The sequence below is a fragment of the Delphinus delphis genome, chromosome 15 (genome assembly GCF_949987515.2).
Source record: "Delphinus delphis chromosome 15, mDelDel1.2, whole genome shotgun sequence".
Lineage (NCBI taxonomy): Eukaryota > Metazoa > Chordata > Mammalia > Artiodactyla > Delphinidae > Delphinus > Delphinus delphis.
In genome coordinates, this window is record NC_082697.1 from 81,415,280 (window position 1) to 81,429,581 (window position 14,302).

Sequence of the window (14,302 nt, forward strand, 5' to 3'; positions counted from 1 at the left end):
GTGTGAGGTGATACCTCATTGTAGTTTTGATTTGCATTTCTCTAATGATTAGTGATGTTGAGCATTCTTTCATGTGTCTGTTGGTAATCTGTATATCTTCTTTGGAGAAATGTCTATTTAGGTCTTCTACCCATTTTTTGATTGGACTGTTTGTTTTTTTGATTTTGAGCTCCATGAGCTGTTTGTATGTTTTGGAGATTAATCCTTTGTCCATTGTTTCATTTGCAAATATTTTCTCCCATTCTGAGGGTTGTCTTTTTATTTTGTTTATGGTTTCCTTTGCTGTGCAAAAGCTTTTAAGTTTCATTAGGTCCCATTTGTTTATTTTTGTTTTTATTTTCATTACTCTAGGAGGTGGGTCAAAAAAGATCTTGCTGTGGTTTATGTCAAAGAGTGTTTTTCCTATTTTTTCCTCTAAGAGTTTTATAGTGTCTGGTCTTACATTTAGGTCTTTAATCCATTTTGAGTTTATTTTTGTGTATAGTGTTAGGGAGTGTTCTAATTTCATTCTTTTACATGTAGCTGTCCTGTTTTCCCAGCACCGCTTATTGAAGAGGCTGTCTTTTCTCCATTGTGTGTTCTTGCCTCCTTTGTCATAAATTAGGTGACCATATGTGCATGGGTTTACCTCTGGGCTTTCTATCCTGTACCACTGATCTATATTTCTGTTTTTGTGCCGGTTCCATACTGTCTTGATTACTGTAGCTTTGTAGTATAGCTTAAGTCGGGGAGCCGGATTCCTCCAGCTCCATTTTTCTTTCTCAAGATTGCTTTGGCTATTTGGGGTCTTTTGTTTTTCCATATGAATTGTAAAATTTTTTATTCTAATTCTGTGAAGAATGCCATTGGTAGTTTGATAGGAATTGCATTGAATCATTAGATTTCTTTGGGTAGTATAGTTATTTTCACAATATTGATTCTTGCAATCCAAGAACATGGTATATTTCTCCATCTGTTTATGTCATCTTTGATTTCTTTCATCAGTGTTTTATAGTTTTCTGAGTACAAGTCTTTCGCTCGGGTCTATTTTCAAGGGTGTTCAAGCCATTCATGAGGGCTCCACCCTCATGACCTAAGCACTTCCCAAAGTCCCCACCTCCAAATACCATCAAATTAAGGATTAATATGAATCTGGCAGGTTGGGGATGCAGAGAGACACAAATATTCAGTCTATAGCAACTATCAACTCTTTGAAATCCTTTGTGTGTCTCTCTATCCCATCCCCCTCTCTACCCCAGAAGTAACCATAATTTCAAATTTTTTTTGTCACTTCCTTGATCTTCTTTATCATTTTGAGATAGATTTCTAAATAATACATAGCTTTGTTTTTCATGTTTCTGCCAAAGAAGTGGTAAAACCTACATGCTTTTATACCAGGTTGAGCAAAGAGGTGATTGTGGAAAAGCAACTAAACTGTGGAAAGACAGGAATTATTTTAATAAGGTCTGTTTTACAGAATTTTCCAAGTCTTAACTTCCCATCCTTGATGATAAGAATGTTACTTTCCTTCTGGTAGGAGATGGACACATCTTCCATATGAAGGTCTTATCTCCTGCTTTCAGGAAGAAAAGGGGGAGAGTCAGAGCATCCTTCTTGCACCTACTGGTAAAAATACCTTTAGCGCAAAGTAATTTTTATGTCAAAGAGGCAGATTTTGGAGCAACGTATTCTGGTTTCCCTCAACAGCAACATCTAGACTGGTGTTTGACCAGACAACTGGGCACAAAACCTAGCCAAACTGGCATATAAAATGAACCATCACAGCCACAAAACCCCAAGAGGGCAGGTGCCCATTTGCTGTGATGGTTTTCATGGCAGCATTCATACCTGGGCCTGTAAAAGCGTTCTTGGACTTCACTGCTATGTGTGTGTGTTGCAGGGTGGTCCCCACACTAACAAAGAATTCTTGGGGCACCAGCTGGGAGTCTGAGAATTCAACAAAATTCCACTCAATTCTAACACTATCTACCTAGAGATAGCATCAAATTACACAGTTTAAGGGCTCTGTCTACAAGACTGCCCCATCCCCCACTTCAGAGACCAGTCAAAGCCCAGGTTAACACCTGTGTTTTTGATCAACTGGCTCTAGATTGGAGGTTCCAACAACCCCCTCCTCGGGTTTGATTAATTTGCTGGAGTGGCTCACAAAACTCTGAGAAAGATTTTGCTTGCTAGATCACTGGTTTATCATAGAAGGATGGAACTCAGGAAGAGCCAGATGGAAGAGAGGCACAGGGCAAGGTATGGGGAAAGGGCAGCGGAGCTTCCATCCTCTCTCCGAGTGAACAATTCTTCCTGAATCTCCAACCCAGAAGTTCTCCAAATCCCGTCCTTTTGAGTTTTTATGGAGACTTCCTTATAGTCATGATTGATTGAATCATTGGCCATTGGTGTAGGAGGTGGGGATGGTGAGACTGAAAGTTCCAACCCCCTAATCCCTTGGTTGGCTCCAATGACAACCAGTCCAGAACCTCAGAGTCACCTCATCAACATAACGAAAGACACCTTTGTTGCTCTCCTCACTTAAGGAAACTCTAAGGGTTTTAGGAGCTCTGTGCCAGAAATGGGACAAAGACCAAATATATATTTTTTATCATAAATCACAGTATCACAGGTAGCACTCCTGAGTGATCCTTCCCACTTTCCCTTTTTTACCCCTGCCCCTACTCAGGAGTATTATGGGATAACTGAGCAAAAGGGAAGGAATGTGCTTTGTAAGAACATATCTTGGAGGAAGCTTGGGGAACCAGAAGGGTAGGAGGCATGTGGGGACTGGGACCTGGCAGCCTGCAAGCGCCATGTAATGTTGCAGAGTCCACTTCCTTGGTTCTCTGTGGCCAAGAGGGGCCAAGACTATGTGACCTATGCAGGCTCTCTTAAAGCCCAAGCCACCTCCATTTCTCAAATTTAGTAGTATGTGAAAACCAAAGAGAAGCAAAAGCAGGGTTCCAAAATTGTGGCACGATTGAACTAGATACATTTAACAAATGAATGCTTTTAACAGGGAGACATTACAAACCTTTATAATTTTGATAGTCATGCAATAATTGCAGGGTTTACAAAGTTAATCCTTGAGGCAGGATGCTGTAATGAGACACCGGTTAAACTGTAGGCTGAAAGTCTCCTTCCTTTATAGTGGGCATGTCTCTGGCTGAAGATATGACCAACCCCCTTTCGGGGACTGTTCAAAACCTACATTTGAGGCTCTTCATGAATGAGGCCCAAGAAAAGAATCCCTCTCGCTTTGGCTAGGCTCCAGATACAGCTTTAACATGCCTCAATTTCTAGTTATTCTTATGACCCTAAGGAAGGGGTCCCAGACAGAATTAGTAATGTGGTCATGAGTCACATCCTCAGCCCTGGCCACATACTTTTTTTCCACACTCAACTGAATTTACAGTTCCTTCTAGGACTATACGCTTCCCAGGACTGGAAAAGATTCATTCATTTATTAAGTTAGCTTAAATCATCTAAGATCCTACAGCAGTCTGCTTTTCCTGTATTTGGAAATACTAAAATTTAGGAAAGTGTACTAAGTTCAAAGTTCATAATGCTTTGAAGTATTTTTATGCTCTGAATGTTTACATTTTCTTGTCAGTTTCTTGCCATGTGGTAACTATACAACCTGCCTAAAGACGAATATTTTTCTACTGGTATTTCAATTTGTGACCTAAATGTTTAGACATTCAGAATGAGAGAACTGTCCAGATTTGAGAAATGAGGCTTTATTTATAGAGGTTTTTAGTAACTTATAAAACTAACAGCGTTTGACAAAGTTTGCCAAGCTTTATAGTCAGAGATCAAGGGCTGTCCACAGCAGGGAAGAACAGTTCAGAAAAATTATGAGCTATCCTATTTTTAGGTAGGTTATGAATGTTATCTATCTGAGTGAATTCTTATGCCTTGATCAGAGGTAATAGCTATACAAAGTAGTTGCTTACCTTGGCTTTCAAGTCTGACTGTAAAACTGCAAATTTTGACATAGTTTAGTTTATTAGCAGCCTTCTTAGAAGGTTCCAATGTATAATTATTTAGCTAAAATCACTAGCTTTGGGAATTGTTTAATTGATAATGCTGTTCATTGTGATTTTTACCTGTAAGCAGCCTACTTTAAATTATTTGTTATAGCCAAGAGAAATGTCTCTAAAAACAGTTTTATCATTTTTAGTGTACATCTATCCATTGTCTGCCCCATGCTCTATTTTTCCTCCTGGTTACTTATGGCTAGAATGGACATTCCTGTGCAACTGCTCCAGTTGATTGCATATGTAATGGATGATCTACCTAGCTTATGTTGTCTTAGAATTTTTGCCCTCGAGGAGAAAGTATGGGTCACTTTCTTTGGCAACAGGGCTTGTAAGGTGAGAGGTTTGGTGGCCTTGTTCTAGGTCCTTTGGTGGAAGCCAGCCTCTGCAGGAAGAGAATGCAGAGCTTGGAGATGGACATCATTTGAGGTTATGTTGTAGAGAGATTTCATGGTGGGAGTTTGGTAAACGAAAGGTCACACGGAAGATTTAACTGAGATAGTGAAATGGCGTATCTACAGACTCGTGTTTTCCTACCTATGAAGTGAAGTATTGAAATGGGTCTGTTTTTCTGGATTGCAGCCCTTCAGTGGTTCAGGATCAACATTAATCACTGACACCTCCCCCCATGGCCCCAGCCCTGCCCCACACAGAAGCTATCGGTGCGTCTTATGTAATTATTTCTTGGTACTTTTGTTTCAGTAATATATAGGTGCACTGGTGTCACCAGTGTTCGGGGCCCTGTGGATTTGGTAGAAGCAGCATGCATCCTCGCTGCTATGGTTCCACTCAGTCTAATTGTTTGAAAAGTCGATAATGCATCGCTTTAGAACCTACTTGGTGGACCAGGGAAATGAGACGGTAGAACACTGCCATCAGTTGCTGTAGCAAGTGGCCTCCTTTTCATCTTGTTCCACCTATCTATGTAGTCCTGTGTAAAGAAAATGTTTATGTCTGCTTCAGTGACTCGGTGAAAAGCTACTAAACTGGGTCCTTATCTCATGTAAATTTTTAAATTGGCTTGTGCTGTGGTGCTTCTGATTAATTCTAAAATGGAGCTTGTAGGATGTCCCTGGTGGCGCAGTGTTTAAGGCTCTGTGCTCTCAATTCAGGGGGCCCGGGTTCAATCCCTGGCCAGGGAACTAGATCCCACATGCATGCCACAACTAAGAAGCCCGCCTGCCACAACTAAGACCCGGCACAACAAATAAATAAATATTTTAAGAAATGCTTTAATAAAATGGAGTTTGTAGTTCTTGAATCTGTTGTGTGCTAGAAATACCTGAGACTAGCTCTGCTCCCACCCTGAACAATACTAAAATTGAAAACTGGGAAATGTGTCTCAGGACACTCTTTTCAAAAGTTCCCCGAGATGATTCTGACACAGCCAGTCATCACCAGTTGGTGGAAAGTTTAACGACTTTGGACCTACATCTAGTTTTAGTTGTCTTAAAACTGCATGTCATTTTGCATTATCTTTTAACTTGCTCCATTTCTGTTTCAGGCTATACTCTTCAGTGAGGGGAGAGGGTTGTGTATTTCATCACCAACAGAAGACTTCCATATACTTGAGCATAGCAAAGTGACGACTGCTCTGTCTTATCACTGTCCGTAGTCTTTAGAGAAGGTTTTGTTGCTGTTGTCTGTTGTTGTTGGTAAAGTTAAAATATATAGGCAGTAATGATGCAAAAAAGTTAACATGCAATGTCTAGTAAAATCTTACTAATTTATACGTGGACATGGCATATATGAATTAAATGTATGAAAAGAAGATGATAAGTGCTATGGGGAAAAAAAAGCAAAAGTAGATCAGGGCAAATGGGATCCAGAGTGTGCTGCAGTATTAAATAGGGTGGTCATGGTGGGTCTCTCTGAGGAGACATTGAGAAGAGTCGAGTGAAGATTGGAAGGAGGTGAAGTTCGCCTGGAGGAAACCCGGGACAGAGTATCCGCGGCAGAGGTAACATAATGCCAAGGCTCAGTGTGCGCACGGATGTGTGTGCTTGATGTACTGGAGAATCGGCAGAGAGGCCAGTGTGGAACTTTCTGTGTTCAGGGAGGTAATGGGCCCGATCTCATAGGGGCATATGTAGGAATTTGATGTTGTCCTCTGAATTAGTGGTTGTCAACTTTTTAAAAATTATCATGCCCCTTAGGAAACTTTCTAGACCATTTTATTTTCCTAATGGCTATCCTTTCATAAAATCTTAATACCACAGATATAACATATATTTGTTTATGTACAGTGGCCCTTTGGAGGGCCACTAACCGATGTACAATAATATCCAAGGTTCTTTTCACTCCCTGCCCCCCGCCCCAAACCACTTTTATCTCCTTGGAGATGATACTGCTCCTGTTGAGAATACATGTTCTGAGTGAAATTTTATAGTTGGTCCTGCCTGTCACAATTGGGGGACATCCTGGGGTGGTGGGTGATGGCCCTGAATCACTCTGAGAAGCTGCTCAGGACCCTGGCAGGAGCAAAGGAAACTTTACTTTCTCAAAACCCATAATTCAGACCCACTTTTTTTTCATACATTAAAAAAAATTCGAACGTGGACATGAATTTACCTCTTGCCTCTTTGGTAGGAAAACCCCTCCCACAAATCCCATGCCCGTTGCTCTCATTTTTTGTTTCCTTGTGCTTTATTTCACTTCCCCCCATGACCAAGTGAGTAATTGTGATCCTCGGTGGGGGACCCGTTTTACCTCCTCCCCTTCACACCCACCACGTGGGCACCAGTGCACTTGCACAGAATTCCTAATGCTATTGATCATGCTTTCCTGCCCCAAATGCACTGAGAGCCCAGATTGGTGAAGGGCAGTAGGGAAAGGAGAGGGAGTAGGGTAGAGAGGAGGGAGAAAAACAAAGCAAGAGAGAAGTAAAGGGTGAGTAGGTCAGGGTTGGGAAGTGTTTGGGATGAGAAGATGCTAATTATTCCCACACAGCTGGTGCCCTTCAACCCCCTCTCGCCTGATAGGGAGACCTCTCAGTGATCCTGTAAGCTCTCTCCCAAGACCACAACGAAAACAAAGCTAGCAAACTCCGAATTTGGTTATAAGTCTGAACTCTCTAGTCAGGTTTAAAAAAATACGTCATGATCTGGCTGTAATCTTCCATTCTGGCTGCATCTTCTGCCTCTGTCTTCCTGGGATTATCCGTTTTTCTCTCTCTGCAGGTGGCTCTTCTGTCTGGGATGCTCTTCCCTCCCTCCTCTGCCTATCTGTGAACTATTTCATTCTTTAAAGCCCTCTTCAAACCACCACTTCCTCTGGGAAGACTCTCCTGTGCCCAGAATTAATCGCAGGGTCCTCTGTGCTATTCTAGAAATTACAGCATCATACTGCAGCTACTAGTCTGTAAGCTGGGTTCCCGCTTTAGCGTTGAGTTCTTCAAAGCATTCTAGCAGCGTGCCTGACCCAGCCGTTGATCTATGTTTGCAGAAGGAGTAAATGAAAAGAGGTGGGTAGTTAGAACACTCCCTCACATCATACACAAAAATAAACTCAAAATGGCTTAAAGACTTAAATATAAGACAGGACACCATAAAACTCGTAGAAGAGAATGTTCGCAAAACATTCTCGGACATAAATAGCAGCAGTACGTTTTGGCTCCGTTGCCTAGAGTAATGGAAATAAAAGCAAAAATAAACAAATGGGACCTAATTAAACTTAAATGCTTTTGTACAGCAAAGGAAACCATAAGCAAAATGAAAAGACAACCTATAGAATGCGAGAAAATATTTGCAAACAATGTGACTGACGAGGGCTTAATTTTCAAACAGCACATAGGGCTCAATATCCAAAAAAAAACCCCAAACAACCTGATTAAATAATGGGCAGAACAGAATAGACATTTTCAGAGAGGAAATACAGATGGCCAACAGGCACATGAAAAAATGCTAAACATTACTAATCATCAGGGAAATGCAAATCAAAACCACAGTGAGATACCAACTCACACCTGTCAGAATGGGAACACAAATAACAAATACTGACGAGGATGTAGAGAAAAGGGAACCCTCAGTAAACTGTTGGTGGCAATGTAAATTGGTGCAGCCACTGGAAGAACAGTATGGAGGTTCCTTAAAAAAATAAAAATAGAACTACTGTATGATCCAGCAATCCCACTCCCGGGCATATATCTGGAGAAAACCATAGTTTGAAAATATACACACACCCTAATGTTCATAGCTGCACTATTTACAGTAGCCAAGACATGGAAGTAACCTAAATGTCCATCGACAGATGAATGGATAAAGAAGATGTGATAGATATATACAATGGAATATTACTCAGCCATAAAAAAGTATGAAATAATGCCATTTGCAGCAATATGGATGGACCTAGAGATTATCATACTAAGTGAAATAAGTCAGACAAAGACAAATACCATGCACTATTGCTTATATGTGGATTCTAAAAAAATGATACAAATGAACTTATCTACAGAAATAGTCACAGATGTAGAAAAAAAACTTATGGTTACCAGGAGGGAAAGCGGGGGAGGGATAAATTGGGAGATTGGGATTGACATATACACACTACCATATATAAAATAGATAACTGATAAGGACCTACTTTATAACACAGGGAACTCTCCTCAATACTCTGTAATGACCTATATGGAAAAAGAATCTAAAAAAGAGTGGATATATGTATATGTATAACTGATTCATTTTGCTGTACAGCAGAAACTAACACAACATTGTAAATCTATACTCCAATAGAAACTATACTCCAATAAAAATTTAAAAAAACAATGCAACAATAAAATTCTTATACATGTGAAAAAAATAAATCTGTTCATATTATAAAAGACTTAGAAATTAGGAGAAAAGGCACCAACAGTCCCAAGACCTCAACTACAATCACTATTATTATTTTTGTTAATTAATTTATTTTTTATTTATTTATTTTTGGCCGTGTTGGGTCTTTGTTGCTGTGTATGGGCTTTCTCTAATTGCAGCGAGCGGGGGCTACTCTATGTTGTGGTGCGCAGGCTTCTCATTGTGGTGCCTTCTCTTGTGGTGGAGCACGGGCTCTAGGTGTGCGGGCTTCAATAGTTGTGGTACACAGGCTCAGTAGTTGTGGCACATGGGCTTAGTTGCTCCGCAGCATGTGGGATCTTCCCGGACCAGGGCTCGAACCAGTGTCCCCTGCATTGGCAGGTGGATTCTTAACCACTGCGCCACCAGGGAAGCCCCACTATTGTTATTTTGATGTCGTTTATTTCTCATATTAAAATGTATTTTTAAACATGGAAAAAAAAAAGAAAGATACATACACCCCAACGTTCATAGCAGCACTATTCACAATAGCCAAGACGTGGAAGCAACCTAGGTGTCCATCAACAGATGAACGGATAAAGAAGATATATATACATTTACATATGTATATATACATACATACATGCAATACTACTCAGCCATAAAAAAAATGAAATAATGCCATTTGCAGCAACACGGATGGACCTAGAGATTATTGTACTAAGTGAAGTAAGTCAGAGAAAGACAAATATTATATGACACCACTCATATGTGGAATCAAAAAAATAGTACAAATTAACTTATTTACAAAACAGAAACAGACTCACAGACATAGAAAACAAACTATGGTTACCAAAGGGGAAGGGGGCGGGGAGGGATAAATTGGGAGTATGGGATTAACAGAGAAACACTACCATATATAAAATAAACAACAAGGATTTACTGTATAGCACAGGGAACTATATTCAATATCTTGTAGTAAACTATAATGGAAAAGAATTGAAAAAAAAGAATATAGATATATACATATATATGTGTAACTGAATCACTTTGCTCTACACTGGAAACTAACACAATATTGTAAATCAACTATACTTCAAGTTTTATAAATAAATAAATAAGAAAAGAGATTGATGAGGAGGGAGAAAGAGGAAAGGAGAAAGAGCAGAAAAGGAAGAAAACCTAACTAGTAATCAAAGGAGGCCGGAAGTAGAAGAATAAGAGGAGGAGAAAAAGAACAAACAATCATGCCTCATTCAGAATTTGTAATGTGCATTTTATGTCTTCAGAGCTTTTTCAGGTTATATTTACCAACTCAACCACTTTGTAATGTAAATAAGGTAGGTATGATTAATTTCATTACAGAATAAACAAGTTAAGCAAGTTATGCAAGATATGCAGTAAGTAGCTAGATATTAACAGTGGGTATGACCTGAATCCAGGATTTTTGAGGGGAGTGGTGGAGGTGTGTTATGTATTTCTTTGCAGAGAAAAGGAAAAAAAAAGATTGTGAAAGGAGAAGACCACCCCCACCCATCCACCTCTCCCCAAAAAAGGAAGAAGTAAAATATTCAGGAATTAGGAAGGGATGGGGTGGGTTTCATTTCTGTTTTTCTCTTAAGTCAATAGTCACATTTAGCTCCTCAACCATACAACTCTAGAGGATGGATTTGAGGTTATTTGTCTTGGAGAAATGAAGGCAGAGGAGGTAAGGGGGAAAGGAAACAAGTTGAGTCTTGGGGTTAAGGAAAATAGTGACATCTAATTCTTTTGTCATTAGGACTAGATGCAGCTTAGGACAGTGGAGACTGGAGCCCAAAACGTGCAAAAATGGGAAGGAAAAGAAAGCATGATGGGTTTTGTGTAGGGTCCCTAAATGAAACTGCATCCCTAGGGCAAAGAGATGGAGAGGTTTGTTGATGAAGGCAGTTAACATTTTAAAACCTATTTTAAAAACCAAACAATACAGAAGAATTGTAGCAACATTAGGAAACATGCATAAGCAAAAAGGTGAAAATAAAAGTTACCCACAATCAGGGCTTCCCTGGTGGTGTAGTGGTTAAGAATCCGCCTGCCAATGCAGGGGACAGTGGTTCGAGCCCTGGTCCGGGAACATCCCTCATGCCGCGGAGTAACTAAGCCCGTGCACCACAATTACTGAGCCTGCGCTCTAGAGCCTGCGAGCCACAACGACTGAGCCCGCATGCCACAACTACTGAAGCCTGCGCGCCTAGAGCCCATGCTCCGCAACAAGAGAAGCCACCGCAATGAGAAGCCACCACAATGAGAAGCCTGCGCACCGCAACAAAGAGTAGCCCCGGCTCGCCGCAACTAGAGAAAGCCCATGAGCAGCAACAAAGACACAGCACAGCCAAAAAAAAAAAAAGACTAACGGAAAAGAGAAAACTATCACAGGACTTGTGACTTATCTCCCATTTAGAAAAGAAAAACAGACACAATATCTATAGCGATTACTTTAAACAAAAGTATATCCCAAGCAGCCAGAATCAAGTACAAGTCTTGAAGGTACCTGAAGAGTAGGAAGGTAAAATAGAAAAGCTATAGCCAGTTGTTCAGTGACCATGATCTCTGTGAACTCAACTGTAAAGTTGGCATCAGACTAATTGTAGCACTTGCTTATCATGCTTTTGAGAAAAGTTCAGCTAATTTATCCCTCTCCCCCTTTCCCCTTTAGTAACCATAAGTTTGTTTTCTATGCCTGTGAGTCTATTTCTGTTTTGTAAATAAGTGCATTTGTATTTTTTTGATTCCACATATAAGTGATATCATACAGCATTTGTCTTTCTCTGTCTGACACTTCACTTAGTATGATAATCTCTGGGTCCACCCATGTTACTGCAAATGGCATCATATCATTCTTTTTTATGGCTGAGTAATACTCCATTACATATATATACCACACCTTCTTTATCCATTCGTCTGTGGATGGACACTCATGATGGCTGCTTTAAAAATCCTCATCAGATAATTCCAACATCTGAGTAATCTTGGTGTTGGCACCGGGTGATTGTCTTTTCTCATTCAAGTTGTGATTGTCCTGGGTCTTGGTATGATGAGTGATTTTCTCTTGTATACTGGACATTTTAGGTAGTATATTGTGAGACCCCAGGTCTATTTAGCAGGCAGTCACCCTGTTTAGGTGTAGCATGTAGGTCCAGGTTGGGGAGGGATGTTCAGCTCCCTTTGGGCCCTGCTGATGCCACCCTGGTGTAAGTGGAGCACCAATTCCCATGGCCTTGTTGCCTCCAGATGAAGGGGGAAGTTCAGGTCCACACTTCGCACTACTGACATCAGGGTGGGGGAGTGCAGTGCCAACCAGCATTGCTTCACTCCATTTTTTCCTGCTGTTTCACTGCCAGGTGGGAACAGAAGCTCAGATCCCTCCTGGAGTCAATTTTATTTTGATTAGTGTATATCTTACTTTGAATTCTTTATACCCTACAAAGAACCCAGTAGATATCTTGCAAATGGAAATATTCTTTAAGAATATTCAGCAGATGGAATAAAGAGTGGAATGAATACCACTTTAGAGCAAATCAGCTAAAGATTTATTTCAGAATTCAGGTTCTCTTCCTCATCGCTACAGTATTCTTTAGAATTCTCTTTACTCTTCTACAGTTAATAATTCTTTATGTTAACTTTCCCTGTTCCAATTAATGTGAGATTTCTTTATCCTGACTGGACACAGACTGATACACTAGTAGTTCCTAATGAATCCCTTTTTTTAAAAAATTATTATTATTTATTTATTTAATTTATTTTTGGCTGCATTGGGTCTTCGCTGCTGTGTGCGGGCTTTCTCTAGTTGCAGCTAGCGTGGGCTACTCCTCGTTGCGGTGCGCGGGCTTCTCATTGCAGTGGCTTCTCTCGTTATGGAGCACAGGCTCTAGGCGCGCAGGCTTCAGTTGTTGTGGCACGTGGGCTCAGTAGTTGTGGCTCAAGGGCTCTGGAGCGCAGGCTCAGTAGTTGTGGCGCACGGGCTTAGTTGCTCCGTGGCATGTGGGATCTTCCCAGACCAGGGCTCGAACCCATGTCTCCTGCATTGGCAGGTGGATTCTTAACCACTGTGCCACCAGGGAAGCCCTGAATCCCTTTTTTGACATTTCTCTTTTTTGCAGTAATAAAAAGAGCCCTGGAATTTCAGTGGCTGTTTGACACAAAAGTTTATTTTGAACTCATCTGAAGTCCAGCCAGTGTCTGGGAGCAGCCTTCCACACTGCTGTCCTCCAAGCTGCTACTCGAGAACCCAGGTCCCTTTCATTCTATGTCTCTACTGTCCCCTAGGGCCTCCCCAGAGGTCACTACTTGTCCTCTGCACCCAGCCCACTGATGAGCTGAGAAAGAGAGACAGAGACAGAGAGACAGAGAACAAAGGATTGCATGAGATGTTTGATGTCCAGGCATGGAAATGGTATGCATCTTCACTGCCCAAGTTCCAATGACCACAACCTATTCACGGTCCAAACAGGGAATTTGGGAAACACTGTCTTCAGGAAAAGAAAATGCAACTAGCTAGCCCCTGCTTCCCATCTTTCTAATGTATTTACATTAATTTTAGACATAGTAATCTGTGTCTAATATATTTTATAATTATATATTTTTATAATTGTATATTTTTCTCTTCATAGTCAAAACTAATACTGTGATTTAGTTTCTTGTATAGTGATTCATATTTCCTTGTCTCTCTCTTTCTTCCTTCCTCTCTCTTTCCTTCCTTCCTTCCTTTCTTTTTCTTTCTTCCTTTTCTTTCTTTCTCTTTCTTTCTCTCTCTCTCTTTCTTTTTCTTTTCTTTCTTTCTACTTTTCATCAATAAATACTTATTAAGCACCTGTGATGTCCAGGCAGTGTTCTAGGTTCTAGGAAAACAGCAGTGACCAACAAGAAAAAAAGATTCCTGTTTTGTGGTGCATAAACTCTGGTGAAAAGACTCAGAAACAAGTAACAAAATAAATATACATACGACTCCGAAGAATGAAAAAATTTGTGAGAAAAAGTAATGTGAAAGTTCAAGATGATGAGGAGGGAGGAAGATGCTTCTGAGGCCGTTTCATTTGGGCTGAGTCCAGAGCAATAAGGAGCCAGCTCTGTGACGATCTTGGTGATCATCTCTGTCTCATGCAACCCTCTGCCTCTTTTTCAACTACAGCTCTGCAGCTGAACATGCATGAAGAAAAAGTTCAACCACACTGAATGTTCTCACTTTAAAACCTCAAGGAGGCCTAATGCTGCACAATAATCATGGTGGTTCTCAAAATGTGATCCCCAGACCGGCAGCATCAGTATCACCTGGGAGCTTGTTAGACATACAACTTCTCAGGCCCCACCCCAGACCTACTGAATCAGAAATCCTGGGGAGGAGCTCAGTCTGTGTTTCAACAAGCTCTCCAGACGACTCATGCACACTGAAGTTTTAGAGCCACTGCACTCATCCCACCGTACTTCTCTCTCCTGAAATCTTCCTCATCTTCACACTCAGCTGATGACTTA